Source organism: Natator depressus, chromosome 6 (genome assembly GCF_965152275.1).
Source record: "Natator depressus isolate rNatDep1 chromosome 6, rNatDep2.hap1, whole genome shotgun sequence".
NCBI lineage: Eukaryota > Metazoa > Chordata > Testudines > Cheloniidae > Natator > Natator depressus.
In genome coordinates this window covers 11623631-11643647 of record NC_134239.1, presented here as the reverse complement: position 1 = coordinate 11643647, position 20017 = coordinate 11623631, and the positions used below count along the sequence as shown (strand labels likewise).

At 50.4% G+C, this 20017-nt stretch overlaps 1 pseudogene; it reads right to left on the bottom strand.

Annotated features, from left to right (window-relative positions):
- Positions 1-6895: 6895 nt before the first annotated feature.
- Positions 6896-20017, bottom strand: part of LOC141989690 (uncharacterized) — a 39630-nt pseudogene continuing 26508 nt past the window's right edge.

The following is a 20017-nucleotide window of genomic DNA, read 5'->3' as shown; positions in this document are numbered from 1 at the left end:
ATACATACAAACCATGAAAAAATGGGTGTATACCACTACAAAAGGTTTTCTCTCCCCCCACCCCACTCTCCTGCTGGTAATAGCTTATCTAAAGTGATCACTCTCCTTACAATGTGTATGATAATCAAGTTGGGCCATTTCCAGCACAAATCCAGGTTTTCTCCCCACCTCCCCCACAAACCCACTCTCCTGTTGGTAGTAGCTTATCTAAAGTGATCACTCTCCTTACAATGTGTATGATAATCAAGGTGGGCCATTTCCAGCACAAATCCAGGGTTTAACAAGAACGTCTGAGGAAGGGGGGGGGGGTAGGAAAAAACAAGGGGAAATAGGTCACCTTGCATAATGACTTAGCCACTCCCAGTCTCTATTCAAGCCTAAGTTAATTGTATCCAATTTGCAAATGAATTCCAATTCAACAGTCTCTCGCTGGAGTCTGGTTTTGAAGTTTTTCTGTTGTAATATCGCAACTTTCATGTCTGTAATCGCGTGACCAGAGAGATTGAAGTGTTCTCCGACTGGTTTATGAATGTTATAATTCTTGACGTCTGATTTGTGTCCATTTATTCTTTTACGTAGAGACTGTCCAGTTTGACCAATGTTCATGGCAGAGGGGCATTGCTGGCACATGATGGCATATATCACATTGGTAGATGTGCAGGTGATCGAGCCTCTGATAGTGTGGCTGATGTGATTAGGCCCTGTGATGGTGTCCCCTGAATAGATATGTGGGCACAGTTGGCAACGGGCTTTGTTGCAAGGATAGGTTCCTGGGTTAGTGGTTCTGTTGTGTGGTATGTGGTTGCTGGTGAGTATTCGCTTCAGGTTGGGGGGCTGTCTGTAGGCAAGGACTGGCCTGTCTCCCAAGATTTGTGAGAGTGTTGGGTCATCCTTCAGGATAGGTTGTAGATCCTTGATAATGCGTTGGAGGGGTTTTAGTTGGGGGCTGAAGGTGACGGCTAGTTGCGTTCTGTTATTTTCTTTGTTGGGCCTGTCCTGTAGTAGGTGACTTCTGGGAACTCTTCTGGCTCTATCAATCTGTTTCTTCACTTCCGCAGGTGGATATTGTAGTTGTAAGACTGCTTGATAGAGATCTTGTAGGTGTTTGTCTCTGTCTGAGGGGTTGGAGCAAATGTGGTTGTATCACAGAGCTTGGCTGTAGACAATGGATCGTGTGGTGTGGGCAGGGTGTAAGCTGGAGGCATGTAGGTAGGAATAGCGGTCAGTAGGTTTCCGGTATAGGGTGGTGTTTATGTGACCATCGTTTATTAGCACTGTAGTGTCCAGGAAGTGGATCTCTTGTGTGGACTGGACCAGGCTGAGGTTGATGGTGGGATGGAAATTGTTGAAATCATGGTGGAATTCCTCAAGGGCTTCTTTTCCATGGGTCCAGATGATGAAGATGTCATCAATATAGAGCAAGTAGAGTAGGGGCGTTAGGGGATGAGAGCTGAGGAAGCGTTGTTCTAAGTCAGCCATAAAAATGTTGGCATACTGTGGGGCCATGCGGGTACTCATAGCAGTGCCGCTGATTTGAAGGCATACATTGTCCCCAAATGTAAAATAGTTATGGGTAAGGACAGCTAGTCTTGTACATTTCTATCTCTTCACCCACTTCCACAATACACATAGGAAAGAACAGCTCTACCTCGTATAACCGAGCATCATGAACTTCAAAATGAACTCCATGGTTCTCTTTTCCTGTGTCACGTGGGCCACAAACAGACTTCTGAGACTGGCTAGACCCCTCTGCAGTGGAGAAGAATTCCTGACTTGCCGTGCCACCGGACAAGCCGGCCATGGGCTCCCCAACATCCTCCAACTCGACCTCCTTGTCCATGACTTTGTCCTCAGGCTTGAGCCCCCATCCACCACCTCCAGCCCCGCCAAAGTATCCATGGGGCTCTTGGTAGTGCAGGTGCGGTGGCCACCAAGGATGGCGTCCAACTCCTTACAGAAGCGTCAGGTCTTAGTTGCAACACCAGACCACATGTTTGCTTCCCTTGCCTTCTGATACTCAGCTCCTTTACGTTTGCTAAGCACTGCTGCCTTCTCCTGTCCTGTAACCAAAAGGTTCGGGCACCATTTAGGGTTACCAGGTCCCAAAAACAAGAAACCCGGCAACCCTAAATGGCACCCGGACACAGAAGCCAAAACCTGGACCGGTGGCAACCCTACCAGTCATACAATAAGCACATACTGTGGAACTGCCCCCTCCTTTCATCTCATTAAAAGCTGGGGGGTTCTGGATGGTCAGATCTCTCCTTGCCCAGTGTGGCAGTGACATTGGGGAGGTTGTGGGGGAGCTGTTACTCTTTCATGCTGTACAAAGGGGTGTGTGAAGCTTAGTGTTTTCATTTAAAAGCACAGCAAGACATTACACACTGAAGAGCTGTTTTTAAAGACAGTGTGGTTCAGTGGGCTGAGCTATGGGCTGGGAGCCAGGAGACCAGAGTTCCATTCCCAGCTCGCCACTGGCCTGTTGACTGACCTTGGGTGAGGCTCTCTGTGCCTTGGTTTCCCCATCTGTAAAATGGGGATTGAGACACTAAGCTGCTTTGTAATGCACTTTAAGATGTACAGAGGCCCCCCATCTTTAAATTATCTCAAAAGAATAATATATTTCAACTAAAACCAAGGCAAACAACTCTCCCTCCTCTAAACTCCATATGTTGTGAGGCATTTTTTTCCTTCTCCAGCCCCAAAGCACAGGTCAGAGTGGGCTGTGTCAATCCAATCAAGGAGCTACTGTGTAAGCGGTGGGGCAATCAAAGCATCAGACAGACTTTCATGGAAGGGAAAAAGCAGCTGGTGCCCTAGGGGGATGAAGCCCACACTGTGCAGCCGGCTACTGCTGCCTTCAGCCCACCTTTGCACATCTGGTGCAATGGCTGCTCCCCTGCAAGAGGCATTGTGCTGTTTGACTCTCCCTCGGAGAACATCCACAACCATTTCCCTCCCTCGTGTGCATAAGTTGTTTTTACAAAAGAGAATTCATTTGCAGTGTGAGCTGTCGGAGGGGGAAGTGGCAACTTCAGGCTCTTCTAAACAGGCAGATGGTAAAATAAAACCAAACCTCTTTCCCTACTTTTAACCATGCATGTACAATTTATCATTTCCGAAGCATCCTGGTGGATTCTCCATCTCTGGCAATTTTTAAGTCAAGTTTAGATTTTAAAAAAATCAAAGCTCTGCTCTAGTTCAAACAGGTATTAACTCAGGGAAGTTCTTTGGCCTGTGTTATACAGGCGCTCAGGCTAAATGATCACAATGGTCTCCTGTATAGGCCTGGGGAAATTGTGCACCATTGCACAGGCGCAGAATTCATGTCCCCCGCAGATTTTTTTTTCCTCTGCAGAAAATACATTTTGTCAGAGAGGCGCTGCAGTTACACCTTTTGCCCACCAGGAGCTATTGTGGTGCCAGAATAGAGGATAGCCAACTCACAGCCATAGCAGAAGTGGCATTCCTCACAGCAACCTGTGAGGAAACATGCAAGATGAGGGGGGGACACAGACAGAGCAGGGCACACAGGACTTCTGTAAGGTCACATAGACTGGGGTTCATAGAATCATAGAATCATAGAATATCAGGGTTGGAAGGGACCCCAGAAGGTCATCTAGACCAACCCCCTGCTCGAAGCAGGACCAATTCCCAGTTAAATCATCCCAGCCAGGGCTTTGTCAAGCCTGACCTTAAAAACCTCTAAGGAAGGAGATTCTACCACCTCCCTAGGTAACGCATTCCAGTGTTTCACCACCCTCTTAGTGAAAAAGTTTTTCCTAATATCCAATCTAAACCTCCCCCATTGCAACTTGAGACCATTACTCCTCGTTCTGTCATCTGCTACCATTGAGAACAGTCTAGAGCCATCCTCTTTGGAACCCCCTTTCAGGTAGTTGAAAGCAGCTATCAAATCCCCCCTCATTCTTCTCTTCTGCAGACTAAACAATCCCAGCTCCCTCAGCCTCTCCTCATAAGTCATGTGCTCTAGACCCCTAATCATTTTTGTTGCCCTTCGCTGGACTCTCTCCAATTTATCCACATCCTTCTTGTAGTGTGGGGCCCAAAACTGGACACAGTACTCCAGATGAGGCCTCACCAGTGTCGAATAGAGGGGAACGATCACGTCCCTCGATCTGCTTGCTATGCCCCTACTTATACATCCCAATATGCCATTGGCCTTCTTGGCAACAAGGGCACACTGCTGACTCATATCCAGCTTCTCGTCCACTGTCACCCCTAGGTCCTTTTCCGCAGAACTGCTGCCTAGCCATTCGGTCCCTAGTCTGTAGCGGTGCATTGGATTCTTCCATCCTAAGTGCAGGACCCTGCACTTATCCTTATTGAACCTCATCAGATTTCTTTTGGCCCAATCCTCCAATTTGTCTAGGTCCTTCTGTATCCTATCCCTCCCCTCCAGCGTATCTACCACTCCTCCCAGTTTAGTATCATCCGCAAATTTGCTGAGAGTGCAATCCACACCATCCTCCAGATCATTTATGAAGATATTGAACAAAACCGGCCCCAGGACCGACCCCTGGGGCACTCCACTTGACACCGGCTGCCAACTCGACATGGAGCCATTGATCACTACCCGTTGAGCCCGACAATCTAGCCAGCTTTCTACCCACCTTATAGTGCATTCATCCAGCCCATACTTCCTTAACTTGCTGACAAGAATACTGTGGGAGACCGTGTCAAAAGCTTTGCTAAAGTCAAGAAACAATACATCCACTGCTTTCCCTTCATCCACAGAACCAGTAATCTCATCATAAAAGGCGATTAGATTAGTCAGGCATGACCTTCCCTTGGTGAATCCATGCTGACTGTTCCTGATCACTTTCCTCTCATGTAAGTGCTTCAGGATTGATTCTTTGAGGACCTGCTCCATGATTTTTCCAGGGACTGAGGTGAGGCTGACTGGCCTGTAGTTCCCAGGATCCTCCTTCTTCCCTTTTTTAAAGATTGGCACTACATTAGCCTTTTTCCAGTCATCCGGGACTTCCCCCGTTCGCCACGAGTTTTCAAAGATAATGGCCAAGGGCTCTGCAATCACAGCCGCCAATTCCTTCAGCACTCTCGGATGCAACTCGTCCAGCCCCATGGACTTGTGCACGTCCAGCTTTTCTAAATAGTCCCTAACCACCTCTATCTCCACAGAGGGCTGGCCATCTCTTCCCCATTCTGTGATGCCCAGCGCAGCAGTCTGGGAGCTGACCTTGTTAGTGAAAACAGAGGCAAAAAAAGCATTGAGTACATTAGCTTTTTCCACATCCTCTGTCACTAGGTTGCCTCCCTCATTCAGTAAGGGGCCCACACTTTCCTTGGCTTTCTTCTTGTTGCCAACATACCTGAAGAAACCCTTCTTGTTACTCTTGACATCTCTTGCTAGCTGCAGCTCCAGGTGCGATTCAGAAGGGCTGGCGGGGGGGGAAGACACCCAATAACCCTCCTGCTTCACTCCCAGGCTCCTTCCTGGCAATTACTTCCCTTTCCCTGAGCTTCTCCATTACCCCTGAGTCCCTCAAGCCTTTGCACTGCTTCTGAGGGGCATGGTTCTGTATGGTAGTTTACACGACTTCTTACTCAAAGTTCTGTGTTAATATGCCTAGTAAAGAATCTATTTGTCAAAAAACACTAACGGAATCTTTTTTCAGAGTAGCAGCCGTGTTAGTCTGCAGCCGCAAAAAGAAAAGGAGGACTTGTGGCACCGTAGAGACTAACAAATTTATGAGAGCATAAGCTTTCGTGGGCTACAGCTCACTTTATGCTTATGCTCAAATAAATTTGTGGGTCTCTAAGGTGCCACAAGTACTGAATCTTTTTTGTATTGTTACAGACATACTTGCCGACATTTGAAATAAATTACCAAAATAATTGAAACCAGTGTGATTATATTGTGTTATTTGGACAAACAGAATATGCAGAATTTTAAAATTTTGTTTGGAGAATTTTTAGGCGTTGAATTCCCCCAGGAGTAATGGGAAACTCTCTCTGTGCGCCTGCCAGTCACACAGTTCATCAGGCCTCATGGGCAGTTGGGCCCGAGAACATTTTGATTGGTTACACTGTTTACACTGGCTTCTCCACATGCTGTGTGAATGCATCAGCTTCTTTAATAGGAAAGAAACACTGGGTTAGACAGCCCTCTGTTACACATTAGGTACATAATTCTTCTTTGTTACATTTCTATTTAGAATAGACGGCATGAGCAGTTCCTGAGTCTTTTTTCAATCACACACACTCGGTCAGAGGTGGGCAAACTACAGCCTGTGAGCCACATCTGGCCCGCGGGACCGTCCTGCCCGGCCCTTGAGCCCCCGGCCCCTCCCCCGCTGTCCCCCTTCCCCCGCAGCTGCATGGGCAGCATGGCTGGCTCCGGCCGGGCGGTGCGGCTGCTAGTCCTGCAGCTCTGAGCGGCATGGTAAGGGGGCAGGGAGCAGGGGGGTTGGATGGGGCGGAGGTTCGGGGGGGGCTGGAGGTCAGGGGACGGGGAACGGGGTGGGGGGGTTGGACAGGCATGGGAGTCCTGGGGAGCCTGTCAGGGGCTGGGGCTGTGGATGGGGTCAGTGCAGTCAGGGGACAGGGAGCAGCGGGGGTTGGATAGGGGGTGGAGTCCCGGGGAGGGCGGTTGGGGCGGGGGGTCCCGGGAGGAGGCGGTCAGGGGACAAGGAGCAGGGGGCATTGGATGGGTCGGGGGTTCTGAGAGGGGCCCTCAGGGGTGGGGGCCCGGCTGTTTAGGGAGGCACAGCCTTCCCTACCCAGCCCTCCATACAGCTTTGCACCCCGATGTGGCCCTCGGGCCAAAAAGTTTGCCCACCCCTGCACTAGGTTGTCCTGCCCTTCAGCCCAATCCATGCTGAGACAGGACTGCAAATCCCACCTCTAGATGTCATCCAAGAGTAATCCTCTGGCTGGAACCAAGGTAGGTGTGTGGGGGAAGTTCCTAGCTTGGTCCCATTGAGACGGGGGGAGGGGGAGAGGGGGAGTGAGTGTGGGACAGAAAGAGAGAGACCGGGTTGGATCCCATCTAATGCAGTAGGCTGTGACCATCTGCTCTAAATACACTCCACCTGTCTGCTCTTCCACACACTGCTAAGCCAAGTCCCCTTCCCTGTCCCCCTCCCCCCCATCTCTCTGCTGGGCATCCTGGGGACAGGACTATGTCCTGACCTGCATCTGCTGGAGCTGTGTCAGGCCCACTGACTGCCAGAAGCCCTTGAGGCCCTGCAGGTGGCAGAAGGGCATTGGGGTGCATGACCGGGTGCTGAGAGGTGGGCCAATCTAGCGAAGTGCTTGCCCCAGACAGCACAGCTGTTTGGCCACTCTCGGCTGTGAATGAACCGATGTGATAGCAAGGAGGAGGCCCGAGCAAAGTTCCTGCTTCAGCCAATGCATCGGAATGTCCTCCCCGGCAGTGTGCGTGCACTGGTGCTTGATCAGTGCACTGGTTCTGTTGAAGTTCTTACTAGAATCGTTACAATGATGCGGCTGCGCCCTGATGTGTGCGCTGGTGTCTTCTCAGGCTTGAGCTCCGTGCAAAGCCCTTCCCACAGTCAGCACAGCGGTGTGGTCGCTCCCCGGTGTGCGTGCTGTGGTGTCTTCTCAGGTGTGAGCTCCGTGAAAACCTCTTCCCGCAGTCAGCACAGCGGTGCGGTCGCTCCCCGGTGTGCGTGTGCTGGTGTCTTCTCAGGTGTGAGCTCCGTGAAAACCTCTTCCCGCAGTCAGCACAGCGGTGCGGTCGCTCCCCGGTGTGCGTGCTCTGGTGTCTTCTCAGGAGTGAGCTCCATGAAAACCTCTTCCCGCAGTCAGCACAGCGGTGCGGTCGCTCCCCGGTGTGCGTGCGCTGGTGTCTTCTCAGGAGTGAGCTCCGTGAAAACCTCTTCCCGCAGTCAGCACAGCGATGCGGTCGCTCCCCGGTGTGCGTGCGCTGGTGTGTTCTCAGGCTTGAGCCCTCTGCAAAGCCTTTCCCGCAGTCAGCACAGTGGTACGGTCGCTCCCCGGTGTGCGTGCGCTGGTGTCTTCTCAGGTATGAGCTCTGTGCAAAGCTCTTCCCGCAGTCAGAGCAGTGGTACGGTCGCTCCCCGGTGTGCGTGCGCTGGTGTGCTCTCAGGTGTGAGCTCTGTGCAAAGCTCTTCCCGCAGTCAGAGCAGTGGTGCGGCCGCTCCCCAGTGTGCGTAAACCAGTGTATTCTCAGGATTGAGGACTGTCTGAAGCTCTTCCCGCAGTCAGCACAGCGATAGGGACACCGGCCCATGGGGAGTCTCTGGCTGAGTTTATTCGGGGGACGGACTGCGTCCTGTGCATGGATCCTTTTGTGCGCTGTTGGATCCTGCGTTCCTGCCGCGCTCTCCCCACACTCAGACGGTGTCCTCGGTCCCCCCAGTATCCCGAGCCCTGCTGGAGAGAGCAGAGGCAATCCCAGTGTTAGCTCATAGTTAAGGCTACAGGTTTGTCAAGGAAGGAAAAATTTCAAGGATGGAGCGATTTCCCCATTTGTCTGTGACTGTTTTTTGGATGGGTGCCTCACCCAGCAATGGTGGCTCCTGTCCCACAGGGCTGGACCCAAAGCCTCGCTCTGGGTACTGAGACCTGGCTGTGGGCTTACAGTGCCACTCAGATTTGCCCCCGCCCCCAGTCATGATGGTGGGGGAGGTGGGGCAAAGTTCAGTGAATGGACTTGCCACTCATATCTTCTCCAGCCTGCCTCAACGCCTCTGCATCAGCCTGCGGTTAGGGTTGCAGTATTGGAGGGTTCCTGGGCAGGGCGAGGAGGAGGGCAGGTTTTGTGAAAAATCATGGAGCGGTCACAGTACATTTAGTGACCTGTGACTTACTAAATTTACTACAACTGCTCCGTAATTTCCGATAGGAAATGCTGACACAAATCTGCAGCCTGACTCAGGGTGGTTCTACCCTATGCTGTTTGTGCAGCACCTAGCACCTGCTCCCACGTGCGCCATGCACCTCTTGGGTCTTGTTCGATGCTTAAATTGTAGCCTGCCCAGGATACAGGCAGCGTCTGGCACAACGGGGCCCTCATCCAGAACTAAGTGCTAACACACAGGATCCGGGTTTTGTTTTCACTGATTTTGGTTTTATTTCCATCAGAGGGGTTTATTTACACGTTGCTGGTTCTGTGCTGTAAAACAGGCGACAGTACGTCTCTTGTTCCCCAGTATTTGCTCTGTTTAAACTATATTAGTTTGAAACCAGTTTAGGATCTACAATCCCCTCGTGGACACATTGAGACTGGTGTAAAGCTGCTTACATCAGCGTAGCTTATTCCTGTGCAGGAGTGAGTCCTTTTCAAGGAATTCCTTCTAAAGATGTCATCTACCCTGAGCCTGTTTCACTCTTTGTGCAAAACTAAACTAAAACCTCAAGAGGGTTGGGGGGAGGTTTGAGGGGATGACCACTCAGTCAGGGTTTGTGTGATGTAACCTGAAAAACAGGTCTCTATTGTGTCACAAGACAATCAGTGACACTGCTGAGCTGGAAGGGGTGAACGGCTGCCACCCAGCAGGCCTTTGATCTACAGACTGTCACAGACCATGTTAAGGCTGAGGGCTGTGCTAAGCATTGACACTGAAGCAATGTAAGTGACAATGATTTTGTGCCACTGAGAGAGCAGGAGGAAAGGGGGATGTGACAAAGGCCATCCCACCCCCTCTCCCTCACACCCAGCCCATACACCAGGATACTCCAAGTCGTGCTACACAGGATAATTTCCTCTGGCTCCCATGTGCGTTCGTGCCCCCAGCAGCAGCTGCCTGGCACGTGGGGCAGTTTTAGAGCATTACAGTGAAACGCTGCAAATACTGGAGACCTGCTCTACAAAATGGCGTCCTCCGCACTCATCGTACATGACTGATCCTGCCCTGATCCATTCCCAGCTTTCTTCTTGCTCGCCGGGGACATGTTTCTCCAGTCTGAGAGGTCACGTGTGATGTGAAGTGGCAGAGAGGGGGTGGGGTGGGAACCTGGAGAGGACAGCGCCTTCTCTGCCAAGGGCCAGTGACTTGGGGATGTTCTCCCAGGCTGCAAGCAGGTTTTTGCCTGTCTGAGCTATGTCTGGATGCAGGTGCCCAGGGCCAGAGAACACCAGCGCACACAACTTGAGTCAGGAGGGGCAGAGGCATGAAGCCCGTCTGAAAAATCTCTCGGACGCCCCTGCCTCGGTATGATTTTCTGAGGTGCAGAAAGCCTAGAAGAAGGTGTTGTGGTCTATGGACCAGTAGGAGTGTCTTTCTACCCAGGTGCTTGTCTGCCCCCCAGTGCCAGATCCACTGACACACACATATTTTATCCTCACAGCCCCAGTGCCCTCTCCGTTACACAGGTGGGGTAACTGAGGCATGGGGGAGTTACAGTGACTCACTTCTAGAACCAAAATAAGATGTTTTGAATCCTGCTGCAAAGTCCTACCCACTAGGGAAATGCAGTCCTCATATGCTCCCCCACCACAGAGACCTCTCTCTTTCCCTCAGCGTCTCTCAAATCCACTGTGACATTGCACTCTATATGATTTTATAAAAATATGCTAATGAGTGTGACTATAATGTAACTGAGGCATGCTTCATGCAAAAGGTCTCATTGTAAGGTATCATTACAAAGCTTATAATCTACTGAATGTGTTTATCCTATTTGTATGACTGTCTCATTCTTGTATCTGAAACTAGAAATATAATATATAACTCTGAGGGCCTATTGTAATTATGCAAAGTGTGGACCATTAATGGTGGTATGGAATCTTGACAGGAACACTTCTTAAGCTGCTTTCAGTTTAAGCCTACAGCTGTTAGGGGGCGTGGTTCAGACCTGGGTCTGGGTTTGCAGCAGGCTAGCGGGTCTGGCTCAAACCAGGCAGGGCACTGAAGTCCCAAGCTGCCAGGGCAGGGAAAGCAGGTTCAGAAGTAGCCTTGGCACATCAGTTGGCAACCCCAAGGGGGTTTCTGTGATCCAACCCATCACATCCATCACCCCACATCTCTTCCAAGTTCATCACTGTTAGGATATAGATATTCAGGCCTGTCTGTAAAGGCCTATACTCTAAGAATTTAGGTGTATTTTTACCACTTGGCTAGTTAGAGGTATAAAAGAAAGAATCAAAATCACTGTCTGCCAGTGTAAGGGCCTTCTCTTACTGTGACAGTCTGAGGCCCTGTTCTTAGGCTAAGGCCTTTGGCTTAGGGAGTTATAGACCAAGTAATCAAACATTCTATTTGTGAGCACCTAGAAGGACATAAAGTAATAACTAGCAGTCAGCATGGATTTGTCAATAACAAATTATGTCAAACTAACCTAACATCCTTCTTTGACGGGTAACAAGCTTTGGACTGGGCGGACGCAGTAGATGTCACATCTCAAATTTAGTGAGGCTTTTGATACTGTCTTACATGACCTTCCCATAAATAAACTAGAGAAATATAGCCGAGGCAAAGCTACTGTAAGGTGGGTTCGCAACTGGTTGCAAAACTGCACTGAGAGAGTGGTTCTTATCGTTCTCTAATGAGCTGAAAGGGTATCTTGAGTGGCATCCCAAAGGGATCTGTCCTGGGTCCGGTTCTATTCCGTATCTTCATTAATGATTTAGACAATGGCATGGAGAGTGCACTCATAAAGTTTATGGATGATTCAAAGCTGGGGAGGGGTTGCAAGCCCTTTAGAGGACAGGACTAGAATTTAAAATGATCTTGACAAAATGGAGAAATGGTCGGAATTGAAATGATTGCCTAGGAAGGAGTACTGCAGAAAACCATTGGAGGTTATAGTGGATCACAAACTAAGTGAGTCAACAAAGTGAATCCTCAACTGGAATACTGTGTCCAGTTCTGGGCCTCACACTTCAGAAACGATGTAGACAAGCTGGACAGGGTCAGAGGAGAGCAACAAGAATTACTAAAGGTCTAGAAAACATGACCTACGAGGTAAGATTGAAAAAAATTGGGTTTGTTTAGTCTGGAGAAGGGAAGACGGCGGGGGGCGGGGGAGGGGGAGAAAGGGTTTGATAACAATCTTCAAGAACATAAAAGGTTGTTACAAAGAGAAGCGTGATAAATTGTTGTTCTTATTCACTGTGGCCAGGACAAGAAGTAATGGGCTTAAATTGCAGCAAGGGAGATTTAGGTTGGACATTAGGAAAAACTTCCAAACTGTAAGGGTAGTTAAGCAGTGGAACAAATTACCTGGAGAGGTTGTGAAATCTCCATCATGGGAAGTTTTTAAGACCATGTCAGGCATGGACTCCATAATACTTAGTCCTGCTTCAGTGCAGGGGACTGACTGGACTAGATGACTTACTGAGGTGCCTTCTAATTCTATGTTTCTAAGATTTCCAGGATTCAGATATCAAGGCCAGACAGGCTCATTGTGCCCATCCAGCCTGGCTTCCTGCCTATCCCAGCCAAAGAATCTCCTCCCCGTGATTCCTACCTCCTGGCTCAACAAGAACAAAGCTTTGAGAAAGTCACACCCCATTTCCACTGACAGGCTTCCAGTGAGGAGCTCTCCCAGTGGTTCATTCCCCTCCAGATAAACACTGGCCCCTAATTCCCAGTCTCCATTTGTTCCCTTCTGCTCCCAGCCAGTGCATCTCACTTGGCCTTTGCCTTCTACATGAAGGAGCCCTCCGCTAGCAGGTATGTAAATCAGAAGGGACTGGGTGTAGGATTCATACAAGGTTCATATGCTTGGCAACATTCAGGGCACACCCGGAGTGTTGTGCTGGATCTGTGCACACACAGCTCCTCTCAAGGGCATCAACCTTGGAATCTCGCCCAAATGACATGAACCGTGGGAAGCCTCTCAGGACTGGGCTCAAGGCCCGAGAGCAAGGAACGCGGTAGATAGAAATTGGTAAATAAGAATGTTAAACAAAGCCAGTGTATTCCTTTTATCTGTTGGAGAATGTAATGCGCGGGGGGAGAGAGAGAATAAAGGGGAAGGTGGAAAGCTGACAGGCAGAAGCCTGTTAGCAGACCAGCCGCTTGCTTGCTAAAAGCTGTGTCCCGTCTTGTCATTGAACCGCCATAGACTGGGTTATGATGACTCACCTTGGGAGGGGCTCTCAGGCCCCGAGCTTTCCCTGGAGTCCTCGGCATCCCGGATCCAGAGCTCTGCCTCCTCTATCTCAATTCTGTGGATTAAATCTGGTGTGGAACCTGAATAGCCTGTTTGGGGGGAAAGAATCAGTTTCATTACTGAAGTTTTGGGGACAGGGACTCATTTATATGTTGGTACAGACCAAACAATGGCCCTACTGGGTCAGACCAAAGGTCCATCTAGCCCAGTATCCTGGCTTCTGACAGTGGCCAGTGCCAGGTGCTCCAAAAGGAATGAACAGAAAAGGTAATCATCAAGTGATCCATTTCCTGAATTCACATTCACAGCTTCTGGCAAACAGAGGCGAAGGACACCATCCCTGCCCATCCTGGCTAATAGCCATTGATGGACCTATCCTCCATGAATGTATCTGCTTCTTTTTTGAACCCCGTTATCGTCTTGGTCTCCACAACAGTCTCTGACAAGGACTTCCACAGGTTGACTGTGCATTGTGTGAAGAAATACTTCCTTTTATTTGTTTTAAACCTGCTGCCTACTCATTTGATTTTGTGACCCCTAGTTCTTGTGTTATGAGAAGTAGTAAACAACACTTCCTTACCTACTTTCTCTACCAGTCATGATTTTATAGACCTCAGTCTCCCCTTAGCTGTCTCGTTTCCAAGTTGAAAAGTCCCAGTCTTATTAATCTCTGCTCATACGGAAGCCGTTCCATACCCCTAATCATTTTTGTTGCCTTTTTCTGATCCTTTTCCAATACTAATATATCTTTTTTGAGATGGGGCGACCACATCTGCATATAGTATTGAAGATATGGGCGTCCCATGGATTTATAGAGCGGTAAAATGATATTTTCTGTCTTATTATCTATCCCTTTCTTAATGATTCCCAACATTCTGTTTGCTTTTTTGACTGCCACTGCACATTGAGTGGATGTTTTCAGAGAACTATCCACCATGACTCCGAGTTCTCTTTCTTGAGTGCTAACAGCTAAACAGCACAACAGGACCCCGATCTCAGTCAAGGTGTGTCTGCACAGCACCTGGCATGATGGGGCCCCAATCTCGGATGACGCTTGAGAGGAAAGCGCAGGAGATCCCAAGCAGGAGAGTAATGAAATAAACCTTCCTTAGAGGAAATTTCTTCCTGTCTCCCAACAGGCAAGTACAGTTCATACTCTGAAGCAGCAATGTCTATGACCCGTCTCAATTTGCTTTGGGGACTTAGACACGGCAGGTGTCACCAGGTGTCACCGTTACACAGACTTATCAGTTCTTTTGCTTAGGATGCAAGTATTGGTCAACTCCACGGTTGTTAAGTTTATGATGTTCATTCTTTTTGGGGAGGTGGGGAGCTGTAACAAGCAGAAGAAGAGTTTTCTTCCTCCCTTATTTGCTCATGTGCTGTTTGGAACCAGCCCTGTACCACGACTGAGGTGAGGTAGGTAATGCAAGTAAACAAGTTACAACTAAGATTAGCCCCAGGCTCTGTAGCCCTGAGTTCTTCAACAGGAAGCCGAACTGAAAGAGGCTGTCATTTGACACTACTCAGCCATGGGGTGGCACATGCCAGGGGTGGCATCAAGGGAACACACACATTTGACAACTATGAGTAGAGATAAATTGGTCCTTACCCAAGGAAACGAGGGCCCGGTAATTCCTCAGCATCTGGTCCCGGTACAGCTGCTTCTCTGGCCGGGACAAGAGCTCCCACTCCTCCCGGCTGAAATACAGAGCCACGTCCTCAAACGCCACCCGCAGCTGCTGGCACAAGCGTTACACACTCAGCACCCTCCGCTCCAGCCCCAGCCCGGGCTCTCAGCAGGGGACGCGGGCTCTAGGGCAGCGGCCCCCGGGGAACCCCCAGCCCAGCAGCTGTGACCCAGGGAGACCCCCCCGCACAGCCCCCCGGGGACTCGGGCCCTGCTGGCCGGGGACAGGAGTCGCCCTCGGCTCCCCAGGGGGCTCTGGGGCGGGGCGCTGGGAAGGGCCCGAATCCCAGGGCAGGGACCAGGCTCCTCCCCCGGCCGGAGTCCCCGCCTCCGCCCCAGGCCTGTGCTCGGCCCCGCTCCCGGCCCCGACTCGGCCGCCTCGGGGCTCCTCGGCCCGGCTCCGCGTGTCCGCCCGGCCCGGGGCCCCCAGCGCCGCTCCCCGGCCCCAGCGCTCCGGCTGCGACAGCCCCCAGCCCCGGGGTCACTAGCGCGGGAGGGACCCGGCCCCGGCCCCGGCCCCCCTCGGCCCCAGCCAGGACCAGCCAGTGCCCGGCCGGGGAGTCCCCGCCCCGCGTCCTACCTGCGCCGGCCCCGCTGCAGCCATCGCCGGGCTCGGCTCCGGCCCCGGCCGCTTCCTCCGCCCGGGCAGCGACTTCCCGCCCCGCGGCTGGTGCCTCCCCTGGGCCGCCTCCCGCCCGCTCCCCGCCCGGCCCCAGCGCCTGCGCCGCCAGCTCCAGCAGCCGGGGGAGGCCCCAGCGCAGCGACCCTCCGGCCCAGCCCCCCGCCCCCGGACGCCTGGGTCCCGAGTCTGGCCGCTGGGGGCGCTCGCGGCACGTGTTCCCCGGGCGGCAGGAGCCCGTAACGGGGCAGCCCGGTCCCCGCCCCTGGGCTGTGCGCGGGGCCCCGCTGTGCCGTGGGGAGCTGGGAGCAGGGCAGGTGCGTGGTGGTTGTTGCTAGATTTCAGAGTAAGAGCCGTGTTAGTCTGTATTCGCAAAAAGAAAAGGAGGACGTGTGGCATCTTAGAGACTAACCGATTTATTTCAGCATAAGCTTTCGTGAGCTACAGCTCACTTCATCGGCTGCATACTGTGGAAAGTGTAGCAGATCTTTTTATACACAGAAAGCATGAAAAAATACCTCCCCCCACCCCACTCTCCTGCTGGTAATAGCTTATCTAAAGTGATCACTCTCCTGACAATGTGTATGATAATCAAGTTAGGCCATTTCCAGCACAAATCCAGGTTTTCTCTTCACCTCCCCCCCACACAAACCCACTCTCCTGTTGCTAGGCTGTGTGAGGTTGGTGTGTGTATTTGAGGAGATCCCCCCCAGGCTGGGTCTGGGGTGTGGGTCTGAGTGGTACAGGAAGGCTGTGTGATGTGAGTGGTTTACAGATCACAACGTGACTGTGGAGTGTGTGTGTGTGTCACAGTAAGACAAGGGTCTGGCTGTGTGATGTTGGTGTGTGTGTTACTTCCAGGGGATCACACCCATGTCCCTTCCCAGCGCCCCGGGGAGGGCAGGTGCCCCATCAGATGCCATGTTCTGGCCTCGGTGCTGGCACTGAAGCAGCTGCCCCTGCCGCCCGTTCATTGTGCCGGGCCCTGCGCACCTCAGGTGCCCCCCCAGCCCGTCACAACAAATGGTACAAGGTGAAGCACATCAAGGGCCTGCGGGACACCGAGTGCAGCCGGCTCTTCCAGAAGCTCGCCATGCTGCTGCGCTTTACCCGCAATGCTATCGTGGGGGGGAGGAAGGGAAGGATCTTGTGCGTGACACAGCCCCAGCCAGAGGGAGTGCTACGGAGCCCTGCCAGCTTCCCCGTGCCCCACAGGCCCCGCTGCAGCTAGAGGGGGCATTACAGAGACTTCCCAGCCTCCCAGGACTTGACAGGGCCCAGCCAGAGGCTGTGGCTACAGAGCCCTGCCAGCCCAGCCTTGCCCACTAGCACTGACCCTGTTGCCCCTAACCACAGCACCCCCTAACCTCTGTTAACCCAAGGCCAGCATCCTTCTTGGCTGCTGGAGGAGAGGATGCTGGTCTGAGGGGTAGAGTCTCCCCTTCTCATCCTTTCTCCACTGGACCTTTCTTCTGTTTCACAGCACCTCCCCTATGGTGGCTGAGTCTTTCCCCATCTCTCGCAGATGTTTCGCATAAGAGGGGGCAGCCCAGTCTCTGTGGTTCAGGCGGCCTAAGATAACAGCTAACGGTGGCTGAAGAGGGGAAGAGCCCTGGAACAGGTAATTTGGGGCAGGGAGGGTCACCAGGAGCCCCAGGACTCCTGGGTCTCATCGCTACCTCTGCAATTGGATAGTGGGTTACAGCAGGGGGGGCACATTGTTTCTATTCCTGGCTGTAGGAGGGTAGTGGATCGTGGTGGGTTAAAGCAGTGGGGGCTGGGAGTCAGGACTGCCCTCAAGTGGGGTCCCAGCTGTGCCTCCCTTGTGACGCTCCATCTCTGTCCTTTGCAGCAGGGGGACCCAACCCTGATATCAACACCAACCTGGCCAACCTCACTGAGCAGTGCCGGAGCATGGTCTTGACCAAAGCATCCACTGAGGTGGCCATCAAGGGAAGGGTACGTAGCTGCGTCCTGCCAGCTGGGCTCATGGGCTGCAGCCTTTTTGAATTCTCTGGGTCAGACCAGACCATGCCAAGGTGTTACAGGGAAAAATGAAAACCATCGTAAACCTATATGTTCCCCCTTCACAGGACGCAGGATCTTGTACCTGGTATCAGCGTCTATTGCTGTGGAAGCAGCTGGTGATGTTGGTCCCATCCTCCTTCCAGTGTAGTGCAAGGAAAGAGGACAGAGACAGATAGGTGTTCCAAAATAATATAATAACATTTAACATTCCTGTGATGGGAGGAACACGTCAACAGCCCAACACTCTAGCATTTAATTTCAGAAAGGGGAACTATACAAAAATGAGGGGGTTAGTTAATTAGAAATTAAAAGGTAGAGTGAATAGAGTGAAATCCCTGCAAGCTGTATGGACACTTTTCAAAGACACCATAATAGAGGCCCAACTTAAATGTATACCCCAAATTAAAAAACACAGTAAAAGAACTAAAAAAGAGCCTTAAGAAACAGTGAGAGATAAAAAGGCATCTTTTAAAAAGCGGACATCAAATCCTTGTGTGGTAAATAGAAGGGAGCATAAACACTGCCAAATTAAGTGTAAAAATGTAATAAGAAAAGCCAAAAAGGAGCTTGAAGAAAAGCTAGCCAAAAACTCAATAGGTAATAACAAAATGTTTTTTAAGTCCATCAGAAGCAGGAAGCCTGCTAAACAACCAGTGGGGCCCCTTGGACGATCGAGATACAAAAGGAGCACTTAAAGACGATAAAGTCATTGAGGAGAAACTAAATGAATTCTTTGCTTCAGTCTTCACGGCTGAGGACGTTAGGGAGATTCCCAAACCTGAGCTGTCTTTTGTAGGTGACAAATCTGAGGAATTGTCACAGATTGAAGTGTCACTAGAGGAGGTTTTGGAATTAATTGATAAACTGAACAGTAACAAGTCACCGGGACCAACTGGCATTCACCCAAGAGTTCTGAAAGAACTCAAATGTGAAATGCGGAACTATTAACTATGGTTTGTAACCTGTCCTTTAAATGAGCTTCTGTACCCAATGACTGGAAGATAGCTAATGTAACACCAATATTTAAAAAGGGCTCTAGAGGTGATCCCGGCAATTACAGACCGGTAAGTCTAACGTCAGTACTGGGCAAATTAGTTGAAACAATAATAAAAAGAAAATTGTCAGACATGTAGAAGAACATAAATTGTTGGGCAAAAGTCAACATGGTTTCTGTAAAGGGAAATCAGGTCTTACTAATCTATTAGAGTTCTTGGAAGGGGTCAACAAACATGTGGACAAGGGCGGTCCAGTGGACATAGTGACCTTAGATTTCCAGAAAGCCTTTGACAAGGTCCCTCACCAAAGGCTCTTATGTAAATTAAGTTGCCATGGGATAAGAGGTGAAGATCCTTTCATAGATTGAGAACTGGTTAAAAGACAGGGAACAAAGGATAGGAATTAAAGGTAAATTTTCAGAATGGAGAGGGGTAACTAGTGGTGTTCCCCAAGGATCAGTCCTAGGACCAATCCTATTCAACTTATTCATAAATGATCTGGAGAAAGGGGTAAACAGTGAGGGGGCAACAAAATGGCAAATGGAATTTCATGTGGATAAATGTAAAGTAACGCACACTGGAATAAATAACCCCAACTATACATATGATACGATGGGGGCTAATTTCTTTACAACTAAGCAGGAAAAAGATCTTGGAGTCATCGTGGATAGTTCTCTGAAGACGTCCATGTAGTGTGTAGCGACAGTCAAAAAAGCACACAGGATGTTACGAATCATTACAAAAGGGATAGAGAATAAGACAGAGAATATCTTATTGCCCTTATATAAATCCATGGTATGCCCACATCTTCAATACTGCGTACAGATGTGGTCTCCTCATCTCAAAAAAGATATACTGGCATTAGAAAAGTTCAGAGAAGGTCAACTAAGACGGAGACTAAGGGGGTATATGCTCGAGGTATATAAAATTATGAATGGTGTAGAGAAAGTGAGTAAGAAAAAGCTATTTACTTCTTCCCATAATATAAAAACTAGGGGCAACCAAGTGAAATTAATGGGCAGCAAGTTTAAAACAAAGAAAAGTAAGTTTTTCACACAGCGCGCAGTCAACCTGTGGAACTCCTTGCCTGAGGAGATTATGAAGGCTAGGACTATAACAGGGTTTAAAAGAGAACTGGATACGTTCATGGAAATTAAGTCCATTAATGGCTATTAGCCAGGAAGGATAAGGAATGGTCTCCCTAGCCTCTGTTTGTCAGAGGGTGGAGATGGATGGCCGGAGAGAGATCACTTGATCACCTGTTAGGTTCACTCCCTCTGGGGCACCTGGCATTGGCCACTGTCGGTAGACGGGATACTGGGCTGGATGGACCTTTGGTCTGACCCAGTATGGCCATTCTTATGTTAAAAAAAGGTAAGTGTATGTAGGTTGGTTTACAATAACTGGGGAAAAGGGGAAAAGGAAACACAACTGTCATAAAACCTAAGCAAACTGGGATCACAATACAAGGAGCTTGAAGCAAACGAAAATGATAAAATCCCCTAAAGTCCTGCTGCTGTCAGATGCTTTCTCCGGACAGGCTGGGTGTTGGAGTGCGTCGGACCCAGGACCTACTGCCCCCAGACCTGGTGATGGCCC